Source organism: Gallinula chloropus (assembly GCF_964237585.1).
Source record: "Gallinula chloropus genome assembly, chromosome: 4".
NCBI lineage: Eukaryota > Metazoa > Chordata > Aves > Gruiformes > Rallidae > Gallinula > Gallinula chloropus.
In genome coordinates, this window is record NC_140088.1 from 19,997,168 (window position 1) to 20,011,531 (window position 14,364).

Consider the following 14,364-nt stretch of genomic DNA (forward strand, 5'->3'; position numbering starts at 1 on the left):
ACATGGAGAAAGGGAATATGGAATGTCCATGCATTCCTGAGAAGAGTTGTCTCCCACAAAATTTCCTTAATACATATTTTCTAAATGCAAAGATTGTGAAATAAAAACAGGATTTCAGGAAGAGCATTTCTTATGCTTGAAAATTCTGTTCGCTTCTCTGGACATAGCACAACTAGTAACCTTTTGCCCAAGGTGAGAAGGGAACAGCCCCAGGCAACCAGGTAACTTATGAGGCTTCCTTCCTCCATTGCCCCATTAGGCAAGCTCAGCAACAGGCTGCTTTTTTTTTTTTTTTTTTGAGTTTCCTTTCTGCAAAGAGAACAACAATCCTTAGAAGACACTGCTAGTAAAAGTATTAATTTTCAAAAGCTTTATGAATGTCCCGGATTTTAGCACCTTCACTAAATAAAAGTAACGGGATACCTAAACTACTATTTGATATTTTACATCATGCTTTAAAATGTTGGTTTACTTCCTGAAAAGTGAATCAATTGTTTTCTTCAAAAAGGCCACGGTAGACAGAAATCAAATATATAGCTTACACCTCCCCTTCTACCAGCTTATTTGCTAGATGTATATTCCGACTGATCACCTTTAAAAGATTTGCTATATATAGTGCCAAACAGATGAACAAAAGGTGACATTGTCAACTACTTCACTGTAACTACTTCAGAATAAATCACACACAAGACAGTTCCCAGACAACTATTTTAAAAAGCTATCTGGGAACAAAAGCAGTCCACAGTCCACAATGCTGTTCTTACTCTCTGCACTAAGGATTACCCTAGGAAGAGTACCAGTCTCAGGACTAAGCTGACAACTCTGTATAAGAAATGAGGTCAAAACCAGCACAGTAGGGAGAGAAACTAGTTTAAGCAGAAGGGGAGGATCTTCAAAATTAAAAGTATTAAAAACTGATCTATGCAGTGTAAAAATGGTATTCTTCTGGTAACATTTCCCTCATATTACCTCCAACAGCACAGAGTATCCACCAACAAATAGTCTCTCTACCAGAAGGTCTTATTTCTTAATACACTTAAACACACAGAAAAAACTTGGATTTTCTATGGAAAATTAAAATTGCACTTCAATAACCAAAAAAAAAACAAAAACCCCAACCCAAAAAAAAAACCCCAAAACCCCCCACCATTAGAGAGAGCACCTGCAAACCAGGACACTGGCCTGCAACTGCAGAGGTCATGGAGCAAGATACAATGGTGTAGTAACTACAGGAAAACCAAATACCTCATGTAGCAAAGTTTTATGCTTTGCTTCTATGTTTCTGAAATATTTCAGAAAAAGTGAGCAGCGCTGCAGCTGTTCAATCACCCACAGCACACTGAGTTTCACATCCATCTTAACTCCTGGATTTCTCCTGCATTATTGTCTGCAATCATAATTTTAATATTAAAGCACAAGTCGTGTGAGGTAGACAAATATCAAATACATGCCTAGCAACTGATAACACAGCAATTACCAATATTACATGTATTTCTGAGATGCCAAACATTACAGGCAGCATTGCATGGGAACAGACAGATAACAATCAAATGCATACAGTCTGCCTCTTCACAAAACTGATGGCAGCTTCACCTTGGTTCACCGCGAACAAGGTCAAAGTTGAATGTACCAGAGAAAGGAGCTGACACCCTAAGGCCCAAAATATGCCTAGAGACTCTGGGTAGACAACAGGCTGAAAGACACTATTGCTACCCACCCACCCCCAAAATTCACAAGTAATACCAAAATAGTCTCCAGATAGTCTTCAGTTCCTCACAGCAGCAATAATCGGCCTCAGTTTTATCTCATCCAGCTCTGTCACAGCACACATTCGCTTGCATACAAAATGATATTTTGACCAAGAGCAGGACAGACAGAACCCCTTGAATCAGCAGTTCCATACTAGCTACAGTCTTCTTGCAAAGGGAAGAAAAGAATCCTGTTTCTCACATGCTCAGCTGCTCTGGCTTTTGCTCCAGGCAAACACTACTGCAGAACTAGGCCCAACTTCAGTTTTGTCCCATCCAGCTGAACACAACTAAAATCAAATAAGGAGATGAAAACTTCTCTCTGAAAAATCATCTCTGCAGTTGACAGCTGAGACAGTTTATTGGTAGTTGAACTGGATGCTTCTAATTTCTAATTTCTAGCATACCCCTAACTGATAGAGGAAAAAGAAATTCAGCAAATGAGCTACTTGGACAATTCAAAATTCCATCTGCTTGGCAGTTTGTACTGAACAGATACTTAAAATTAAGTCAAATTATTACACAGCAAGACTCCTGACACACATGCACCTACATCCTCGGACATTAAAAAAACAGAGAAAAAGTTATCACAGTCTATCTCCCCGTTTTAACACGGCTTGAAAGATGGTAAAGGATCATTACTGTGGGTAACTTTTGTGGATGCAAAACTCCTGGCTTTTGTTACAAGGCAGTCAATCTCAGTGTGGGTTATAACCATATTTGACTCTGTTAACAAGTTTCTGCTAGAGAAAAAAGAGTTGGCAGCAGGCTCTGAGCACATCACTAAGAGATGAGAACTTGACATTGGTTCTCTCTAAAAACCTGGACAAACAAGCTTGTCTGGCTCATTAGTTTTATCTATATCATGGAGGTATTTTGATTATTAATGTTGGTAGGAATGTTTTCAAGGCTACAGAAGCGTTATGCTGTGACATGCCTAGTGTTATCCTAGAACCTGCCTAAATTCATTACAGCAAGCTATTTACCTAGTTCTGAAGTGCAATGGCATTTATTTAATTAAATTAATCTTCAAAAACCTCTCTCACCACAGCCACTTTTGTAACCACATGATTAAGAGATTCCCAGCAGAATTGTTAATTGTTACAACATGGTCACACATAAGACCATACAATGAACAAAAGTCTTTTTTGGGGGGGGGACTGGGAACACAAGCTATTCCAACATCCCAATTGCAGCAACCAAACACTTCAGCAGAAGTTTATGTAAAGTCCTCTAAGCAAATCACGGATCAAAAAAACAGGAGTTAAGTCACTCTAAAGTTTCCACTTAGGAAGTGCTCTGAAAATCCCAAGTTCAAATTGCTGTTTTATTTTTCCAACTGGTTTAAACTTCTAACTGTTTATTTTTGTCTAGTAGGGTTTCTTTATCCAGCAAAAGCTTTCTGCAGGCCTTCCACAGAACTTTTCAGTATGTTTAATACCCATAAAACTGATTAACTGTTCTGGTTAGTGTGCAGAATATCTGAATTTAAATAAATAAATAAATTGGGGGAAAAAGAAAAAAAGATAAAAACACCCAGAAAACATAAAACAAACTAATACCATTCAGGGCAGTTATTCTCACTCCCTGAAAACTGTATTTTCTCTTTGCAAGTAAGAAATCCTATAGAAACAGGTTAAGAGACATTCTTCTCGTTTGTACGTGTAATGCTTTTGTCCCGTACCCAGCAATCAATTACTTTTCATATACATGCTAAGGTGTAGTGTTTGCTTTGATTTGGCTGGTCTGTGCTCTCGTTATTAAAAATTCATGCTTCAGCGCTGGAAATGGCAACTGTCTTCTATTTGCAAAATTAACTGCAATCAGAGCTGACAGCAGCAAAGCAGGCCATTTCACCAGCTTGACAAGAGCCTTTTTTTATTCTTCCCTTGGCCCACTTCACATTTGACAAGTGACAAGACATCTATAATACAGTAACAAATGCTCCAATTTATTCACCCAACCTAAACAAATGTAGACTGCAGTGGCTGCCTCTGCTAATCTATGCCAGAAAACGCCATGCTATTCCTTTCCCATTTGTCTGTCTGCTAATTAGGCTAGAACAATGCTCCATTGTGGGACTCCTGCCCCAGTTTTATGTATGTGCATGCATCTGCACGTATAGACTCAGTCTATTTACAGGCAACTTCAGAAAGCTCTGTATTTGTGGGGGGAAGAAAAAAAATAATCATCAGATAAACTGTAAAAATTGGAAAGCTTTTAGCTGCTCTCTGAAGAACGAAATAGCCAAGCGCTTTCCGAAAAGAGTCAGAAGCACTTTGACTGCAGGAATCTCTTTTACAAGCTGAGTGCAGCTGTCTCAGCACTCTTGATAAACTAAAAAGATTTAGCAGAAAAGCAAGGAATTTTGCTAGCTGCTGTAACACCCTGAATTACATCACAAAGTTACGGTGTATGGCAAAAAGAGCGGGGGGGCGCGTGAGGGGAATATGGGGGTGGGAGAAAACATTAGTATGCATGGCGAATGAATACAGGTAATGTTGCCATGCTGTTTAATAAGCTTACCAGTACTCAAAGCAATTACAAGGTCTTGCATAAGGTTTAGTACTAGCTGCTCTTCACACCACAGGAAAAATGATGTAACAAAACCCATGATGAGAGGATTTTTAAATCAACAACACTGCATAAAACCCAATTCCTGCTATTCAACTTCCACAGAAAATAAACACATTTATGGAGTCAAAACAAACTTTGGTAATACCTAGAAATAAACAGAAAATATTTTTATATATTCTCCTGGGGTACCTGAACAGAGCTGGTTGCAATGTGAACAGAACTATGCATCCCAGCTCAGGTCTTTACATAATCTTCCAGTCCGAGAGTCAGTGAGCACCAGCTTATACTGTGTGGTGGCAGTGGGCTGGGAAAAGCTGCCACTGCAGACTGGAGAGAGCATGCAGTGCACATCAGATTTACCAGCTTAAAACCAAGAGCTGTGCATGGTGGGATTACACAACCAAGAAAGTAGGAACAGGAAAGGTTTCTCTGAAATAATGTTTTGAGTGTCCACGTTAAGGCAGGACCCAATTTAACTGAAAGGTAAGCAGGCATAAGGAAAACTAACACTTGTGACAAAGGAAGGAAATACCAGAGAGCTCACGTAATTCGTAAATTACATCATATCTGTCTGCATGTTACAGGGAAAAGCTATTGTCTACTGTTTCTTCCATTACCTCAGTAGCAGACTTCTAACTGTTAGGCTGCCTGAACCAGGAAAAAACCACCCCTACAATTCAGCCTTTTGACACATTCATACAGGCACTGAAAAAGCCCCACAAACAGAATATTAATTAAACTGTACAGCTGATAAGATCATCAGGACAAAACAGCTGACTAAGGCAAAAGTTATGTTTCCTCTAGAGAAAGCCACTGTTGCAATACAGAAGTCATACTCAACTGTACTCTCATTTAGGACTGAGCTTCTGTGAGGGACCATACCCTTTGTACATACTCAGTTCTATGCTTGAGAGCACAAAGCTTTGTGAACTTCCTGCTGAGAGAAGATTAGATAACTCTTATGAGAACTTACTCAAAACAGCATTAAGTTATAGAGTCACACGACTGCATTGGTAGTAACCAGAATGAAAGATCAGCGCAACAGTCCAGCTACCACTGAATCAAGCAAAGAATCTCGAACAATTAAGTCTTACCCACACCCTCAGGTCTATCTATATGTGCTTTAAAGAAAGAGAAGAGAGAGTTGGAAATGCTAGGTGGTAAATCTGAATGTTGGCATACACATGTATTCCCAGCTTGTACTTTTTATTAATAATAAATAAAAGAACACCCTTTCACACAGAATTCTTCGTAATGGTTCATCGCAAGCCATAGGAAAAAAGATGGGCCAAGAAAAAGTCTGTCAGAAATCCCCACCCCTAGAAAAAGGGTATATCCTTTTGGAATCTGGTATTTCCTTGCAAAGCATGGTTTTAAAGTTTAAATGCACCTACTCTCTGCTGCAGATATACAACCCCACTGGCTCAGAGTAAGGAATCACTAACTTGAGAAGTGACGGTCATTTTACCACATAGTATCTGTTAAACAATTTCGGCAGTGACACCTTCAAGCACACAGAGCATGATAAAACATTTGTTACAACCCAACAAGAAACAGAATTTAAAAAAAAAAAACAACCCAAAACTTAAAAGAAATACGCCTTCAAGGGTTTTTCTACAATCCCTCTTCTGCTGACTTCTAACTGCAGATATTTCCCACTTACCAAGAAACATTGACCACATCAGTTTCTCTGCACTGCTGTCCTCTTCCACAAATAGATATAAATACTTTCCATCCACTGGCCCTCTCTGAGGCTGATAGCCATACAATGCTTTGAAGTTTTAGCATTATTTATTACATTTCAAGTATAATGGAGCCCCCAGAAATTCAACTCTGAGCTAACACAATCATCTGTCAGAGGGTGAATATCATGGGAAAAGTTATAAACAGCTGTATATTAGGGTTTGCCAATCTACAGGGCATCTTCTCCTCACTGCTGCTACAGTGATGCAGTAAAATAGAGCTTGGCCACCCAAAGTTTAAAGAAGCATTTGAGATACATCAGGTTAATGAGTTATCACTGGGTCTTGGTAACTTTCTATGTGTATGCTCCTAGACCATGGTGAACACAAGATAACAAAGTTTACACATAAACCTTCTCCACAGAGACCCAGGGCGTAGTTCTCCCACAGGATAAAACCAGAATCAATCCAGGGACTCAACAGGGCTGAAAAGGGAGACTGTAGCTTTTTCCTTTGCACACACAGATCCCCCAAAACACACATAAAATGAGCTAGTTGCAATCTCTAACTAGACAGAGTTTCAGTCCTGGAAAGTAGTCATCAATCTGAAACATGTACCAAAGCTTCTAGCAACAGAGCTAGAAGATGATATGGCAGCCCATCCAGAATGCTCCTTGCTCCCTCACAGTTTCTTGCTCACAGCATGTTTCTAATGGCTTTAATCCAATGCAATTATAAGCAAGGCCATTTCCATATGAGGCTATTTCATTCTGTTGCCACACCAAGTATTCCCCATTTAGGAGGATAAAAGTTGCTATGAATAGAAAGTAATCTAATCTTTTCATACAGATCAAATAAAATCATAAGCATAACATGCTAACAAAAGCAAGGGGAAAACAGACTCAAAACAAACAAGATCTACACATGAATGAAAGAAAAAAAATCCCTCATGAAATTATAATGAAAAGGAGAAGAAATAGAGAAGGTAGCATCTAGATTTCCTTGACTGTCAGGTACTCTTTGTTGGACGGATTTTACAGCCCTTTATGGTGTACTGCAAATGTATCTCAGTGAAACACAGTTCCATATAATACTATTTCTTACTGAGTAAATACCACCCCAGCCCATTGTTGTAGCGATAAAGAATCAATAGGGCGTGTTTGAAGTAAGTAGGCTGGATGCAGCAACTGAAATGCTATTTGCTCACCCAACCCACTGCATCTCATTTTCATAGCCTGGAACCTGGATAATTTTCCACCTTGCAGGAACCACTGTAGACTACTTGTACATTTAATCTATTATCCTGACTTTCCCTCTCTTCTGGTGCAAAACACCCACAGATCCTTCCAGTAGATCATCTGCTGGCTGGAAGGAAGGCACTGATGTTATTTAGGGAGCTCATGTGGCTGCAGGCATTAAGGGAGATGCCAATTACACAAATCCCTCCTTCAGAGAAGGATCACAGTAATCTTTAAGAAGCCCCATCTCAGCCTAACAAAAGAAAAACACGAGACTGACAATTCCTTGATAAGCAAAGGAAGCATAATACAATTCTGGGAGTACAGTAGGGAGAGGGGGAATCAGGAAAAAGACCTCCAGGACTACTGGATAACATCTCCCTATGACAGTCAGACACCAGGCACAGGACAGTAGATACCTATGAAGTCAAAGCATCTTGGTCTGTGGAAAACCAAAAGATTGTGGTTTTTCACAGTTCCATTTCAATCACAGCTTGGGCAAGAGGGAAGAGAAAGATACGCAGGCAGCTGTCAGGGTTCTAGGAAATAAGAGAAAATAGAGCCTTCTGTTTACTTTCCTCATGACAAACAGATTAGGATACGAGCACTCCTTCCCAATACAAACCCAAATCAATGCTAGAATGTAATCAGAGTTTATCTACTGATATGCAAGATTTCTCTTCTAGCATCTTCCAAGGGCTAGAAGACTTCTGGCAGTTATTTTAGGTCATTAACACAATGCCACCGTAAGCTTTCTTGAGTATTTGAAAAACCTGGTTTATAGCAATTATCCTAAATAACAAATGTCTCCCTAAACCTTCCCTTTCACAAAAAAGACAGTCATATTAGCAGTCAATCTACTTAATCAGCAAGTCTGGATTAGCCCATACTCTTTGTTAATCAGGAAGACATGTTAGTAAAGGGACTTTCTTTGGTAGCTAAATCACAGAAGAAAAACTTTGCAATGGAAGTATTTGCCTGTTCGTCTTCGTTGAAGGTTCCTCAAGTAAGCTGATGATTGTTCAGCCAAGAAACTGTAGACAAAACTTTTAAAACATGATGTGCATCAAGGAACAAGCAGGAAGAAAGCACCTTAATATTTCTTCTTTGGATACTCTTCTCTCTCTTGCATTAAAAAAAAGCATGAGCCTTATAGCATTAGCCAGCAGGTTCCAAAATACCACTGTTTTCTGGTTTGTGTTATGAAGAATGGCAAGGAGAAACAAGACTCTATGACTATTAGCCAACCTTGGTGACCTACCTCAACCACAGAATCAAAGATAAATTAGAGAAATGCCTGAAGCTAGTGCTGCCTTCTCAAATTGTGATTATTTTTTTCTGGTTTTCATTATAGAAAACAGAATTTCCTAATTTATGTAAGAAGCTGCAGCTCTCATACATTCTCAGCGGAAAACCTGCAGCTCCTGCCACCATATAAGACTGACTCAACAGCAAAGCTCTCCCACTTCGAAGCAAATAACAGTTGCTTTCAATTGGAGAAATGTCTTCATATAAAAGCACCTGAAAAGAGGAAAGCAGAAAGAACCACAAGTCACAGAAGAAAAAATATGTGTTAACAAGCAAAATAGCGTAATTTATCCACATAGGGGACCAGGAAGACACTCAACAATGCACCAGAGGATTTTCAGTATCTGTATTCAGGTGCAGTATCCAATAGGTCCTGCTCTTTAGACAGATGCAAATACCCTAATTTCCTTATTTCTGCTCTATACTTTCCCATCTGTCAAATCTTAAAAAGTAGTAGGAGTAAACGTGATCCTGAACATTTATCCTTAATATATTAACCAACTGAATATTTTTTAACACAATCTTTAGGAAGAGAGCCCTGATAGCAGCAACTGCTTACTGCAGGTTGCTGCTGCAAGTATATGCCGTGGTTTAGTCCCAGATGGCAGTGGTGCCCAAATACAATTGCTCACCACAAGTGAAAAGAAAATAAACCAACCCAACACCCAGTCTGTTACTGGGAAGTGAGTCTGCCTCCTGGCTAGCCTCTCCAGTTTTTATATATATATATAAACTAGGGACTATATAAAGTAGGGACTATCTCTTTGGCCAGTCTGGATCAGCTGTCCCAGATTCTTGTGCACCAGAGAAGGTGTGAGAAGCTGAAAAGTCCATGACTAAGTGTAGACACAACAACTACCCAGCAACAACTAAAAACATCAGTGTGTTATCAATACTATTCTCATACTGAATCCAACAGAGCACTATATGAGCTACTAGGAAGAAAAAGTAATTCTACCTCAACTGAAACCAGGACAGTATGGCATCAAGCTCACGAAGCTGTCCACAGTATATGGGCATTTACTTTTTCCTACTTTGGTAATACTACCAAGGTAAGCAGAAGCTAAGGTACCACCACTATATTGTTGCTTTTGCAGACAAATTGCTTGTTTTCCGTTACTGCAGAAAATCACTGATTTTTTAATAGCCCTTTCTGGAGATGGTTGTGCTCAGTCTGCTAAGAGTCATATAATACCTGGAGTTGGAACAGATCAAGTCCAAAACCCTTTTCCTTGCAGGACTACTTAAAATTAAACCATATGACTAAGAGCATCATGCAGATGCTCCTTGACATAAAACTATGCCCAGCAATGCTCAGTGTATTAAAGGCACACACTTTAATTGGGACTGTCCCTTAGTTCCAGGCATCGCTCCCTTGTGCCAATCCCAAGATCATTTATCTGAGAGTATGGCAATCTTGGAGGTCATGGGCAGAGAAGGGATCTCTCATACACATGAACATCAAGCTCCTATTGATGTTAAAGATCAGAGCCTGGATTTAGCAATAGAAGGTAGGAAAGGGAATAGACTCATCATCTTTCCCAATACAAATCAGTGTAAAATTAAGTCTCCAAGAGATTTCAGTATTAAAAATGCCTACAGAAATGCACAGAAATATGTGGTTGGGTTTTGTTGGTTTGGGTTTTTTGGGTTGTTGGGTTTTTTTTGTGGAAGCAAGCACAAAAAGATTCCTCTTAATGGAGACTTAAATGTCATTGGTGAGGAATTTAGATATAAAAATTAGTATAAGACTCTGTAATATTTGACTTATTAAAAGCACATCTGCTACAGGTTGCACAGGAAACAAGATAAATTACCCAGCACAAAATAAGCAAACAAAATGTCATCAGGGAACTTCCCCTCACATTAGAAAGTAATATACATCATGCAAAATTAATTTTACAGAAATTAACAGTTTCCCCTTCAAACCCTAGAAAAGGTAAAGAAACCAGACCTACTGCGTGTGCAGTTGCAGTGGGTTAACCCCAGTGGGCAGCTTAACCCCACCCTGCTGATAGCTCACTCCCCAAAGTGGGACTGGGGAAGGAACGGGGAGAGTAAAAGTGTAAAAACCTCACGGGTGGAGATAAAGACAGTTTAACAGGTAAAACCAAAGCTCTAGGCTCAAGCAACACAATGTGAGGAATTCACTACTTCCCATGGGCAGGCAGTGTGTTCAGCCGTCTCCAGGAAAGCAGGGACCCATCACATGTAATTGTTACCTGGCAAGTCAAATGCCATAACCCCAAATATCCCCTCTTCCTCCTTTACCCCAGTTTTTATTGCTGTTGATTAATAACAAGGTTACTACTAATAACTGTAATATGCAGAACAAGCGATGAACAGCACAATTTCTCACCACCCAGGGCTGATGCTCATCAGCAAGTCCCCGAGCACTGCCTCCTGGTCCACCCCCCCACCTATATAGAGCATGACGTCACGTGGTATGGAATATCCCTTTGGCCAGTTTGGGTCAGCTGTCCTGGCCATGTATCCTCCCCAGCTTCTTGGGTGCCCTCCACCTTCCTGTTAGCAGGGCACTATAAGAAGCCCTTGACTGCTTGGCAACAACTAAAAACATCCATGTGTTATCAACACGATTCTCACCCTAAATTCCAAACACAGCACTATGCCAGCTGCTGGATATAAAATTAACTCTATCCCTGCAGAAACCAGGACAACTAGCTGCACCAGAGCTGTAGCCAGAAACAGATACGTTCATGTCATTCACTGAGCACCAAGGAAAGCATGAATGAGAATCACAAGGAAAACGAAGCCACTCCAAGGAGATGACATTCAGCCACCACTAAAGACTCTGTCCTGCAAGGTAAGAAATGGTTAAAATGTCTTACTGCAGGAGACAGGACACAAGCTACTAATACATTTCTCTTCCTCACAACACTTCCAACTGCTAGTAGCCCAACAACAGAACTCCCTAAATCCTAGGAAGTGAGCCTCGGGACAGAAGGAGCAGCTTCCTGAAAGGAGCTCTTGCAGATAACAAAAGATCCATGAATCAAAATATTTCTGTTCATAAAGAAGACACAAATGATGCTTTAAACAAACAAAGAAAAACCTTAGCAGAGCCCTAAGTCAGCAAAAGTGACTGAAAGAAGGTCTCCAAGCTTTAAAAATTTCCATGCTTGTGCTCTGCTTTGTAAACTAGCATATTTGCTTCTCCACTGCAGATCAAACCAAACTTTGCTTCCCTGAAAATATGCATAGAACACAGGTAAGTTTCATTTTGGTCTTAAGACTTTGATATTTACATCAGAAAGCATCTAAAGCAACAAACTGAAGAGTAACTACAGCAGGCTTAGAATCTTATTACTGCATGAATAAAGTGCTAATTGAGTAGAATGGCACATCCCTTTTTAATGACTGCAATCAAACCTTTGTTCCTTTCTCAAAAATTTATGCCATTGTTCAAACAGGCCTATGAAAGACTTTCAAACAAACAAACCAACCAACCAAGCAAAAGAAAACCACACCACAAATCAATCAAGCCACCTCATCTAAGAACTGAAGTTCCATTTTGAAACATGAAATTTTAGAGGTCAGTTATTCCTGGAAGTTAGTGCTAAGAGTTACTGCTGACTGGGCCACCCTCCACAGGCACTTCAGACTAGAACCATCGGTCTCCAATGGGCATTACAAACTGTGACTTTATTGTCTTCTACACAGGCAAGAATGAGTTCTGGTATCTATCTAAAAATCGTGTGCTTAGACACACCCACCAAGGTAGCAGTGGTCCAAGACAGTTTAAATAATTGCCAAGAGCACAGCTTGAATGCTTGCTTTGCTAAGAGTACATGGTCAGGTGCAGCTGATTTACTTTCCAAACTTATGATCCCTCTGCTTCTTGATACAGGAACTTCAAACAAGTCCAGAGCATTTTCACAGCCAGCAAAGAACAACAGACTTAATATCACACATCTGGAGGAAAGCCACGCAAAACATATACCTGCACAACACAAGGATACCTTCCTAGAGAGGAACTTATACTTGGTGCCAGTTGCAATCAATCCATCTATTTCATATCCATTATTACTGACTAATATCTACCATAGAGCTGTTTTTTTCATTTATTCTGAGCAACTCTTTAGAACCAGAGAAAGCAAGAATTAAACATAAGCCAAAACTACAGAATAATGATCTATTCTTTTAACAGACATCATACTTACATCCTCAGCATGTCACACAATATGTTTAGAAAATGTGTAAAAATCCAGTTTCAGATTTTTTTTTTTTCAGATAACCCACAACAAAGCAAACTGTGCCACAGCCTGTCCTTGAATTCATGTTTTCCTTATTACCTTGGCCTATTGTTGTTCAACACTCTTTGTAAAGAGCTGCAGAGCTCTCATACCTGAACATTACCAGTATATATATTCATCAAAAGCCAAGAGAGTTGAAATTGTCTAAGAGCCTCAGGGCTTTTCTGCCTAAGAATTATTTCTGACAGAGATACACAGCAATATGATATAGTTATATTTGCACCCTAAAACTCCCCATGGGGACACAGATTTTTGAAAACAGGATGCTTTTTTATCCGGCAGACAAATCCCCAGCAGCATTTGTGTAACTCACTTAAAAAGTCTAATGTCAAAGAAGCTGCTATGTCCAAGTGACTTTGTACTTTTGCCCAAGCCAATAGGGGACAAAATAGAGAGGTGGTCAGCACTGTTGCATCTCTAGCTCCTGATAGAACTTCACTACAAAGGACTCGTGCAGAGAACAAAAAGTCAGTTCCTTGCAACCAAAGAGTTAATTAATAAGAGGGAAGAGAAGCACATGGATGTTGGCATAAGGCAGACAGGACAACAAAAGATGAGCTTGGGAAAGAAATAATCCATAAAACTGAACCAAAAGACCACATTCTTATGCAAAACCAGATTTCCTGTTCCCATCCCACTTTTTTTGCCCTCCTTTGACAGAACACCCTTGACAGATTGTCTGGCCTGACAATGGCAAGGTGAAAGCACAGTATAAGCAGTCACTGCTTGTGCTATCCGCCAAAATGCCAAAAGCAGGCTGACCTTCATTCCCACTGCCAGAAACATGAGGTCAATATGAACGTCTAAAAAGGTTGTCCTGAGCATTCAGCAATGTTTTCTTAAAAGCTGTGAAAGGGAAACTTTCCAAAGCTGGAAGGAGGAAAGAGAAAGGTCTTTCAGCAGCTGCAAGAACTACCTTATAAGCCTTTCAATTGCAGCAGGATGAGCTAATAAAGCTAGCCCTTAAACCCTGGAGGTTCAGTGTTCGAATTCTGCTTCAAGTTCACAAATGAAAGAAATCTATTATGCTCGCTTTAGTACTCAGAGGAATCAAGCCACATCAGAAAACTGCTATACACTTTGACCAGACTTGTTGAAAACACATTGGAGACAGGCAGCAGAGTGTCTTTTACTCTGTTGGCAAAACATTCTCTGAAACCTTGCCTCATAGTGTCCCTACCACCTCAGTGTTAACTGCTTGCTTTTTTAAGACATGATTTTAAGAGAGGCTTTTTGATTAATGATAAAACGAAGCTTTCAAAGTGTACCACTAGTCTCACTTAACTGATGGATATGAAATATGCATTTAGTTACAAGTTTTCAAGCTATCATTCCCTAAGCGGATTTCTACTGGTAATGTACAAGCCTCTTCTACATCTCAGTGACATGGAGCAGCCATCTAGAACAGTATTTTCTCCAGCTTAATTATTTCAAGCAGCAAACTTTATAAGCCCGTTCACACAAAACCTTGCCTCACTTCTTAAAATTATGTCCAAAAAACCACCAACTAGACCCAGGAAGAAAGAAATTCCCA

General features: G+C 39.8%; 1 protein-coding gene across 4 annotated transcripts in view; it reads right to left on the minus strand.

Annotated features, from left to right (window-relative positions):
• Positions 1 to 14,364, minus strand: part of LRP5 (LDL receptor related protein 5) — a gene marked incomplete at its 5' end in the record, with an annotated part of 215,876 nt that overhangs the window by 79,382 nt on the left and 122,130 nt on the right. The gene's annotated exons all lie outside the window — the stretch shown is intronic.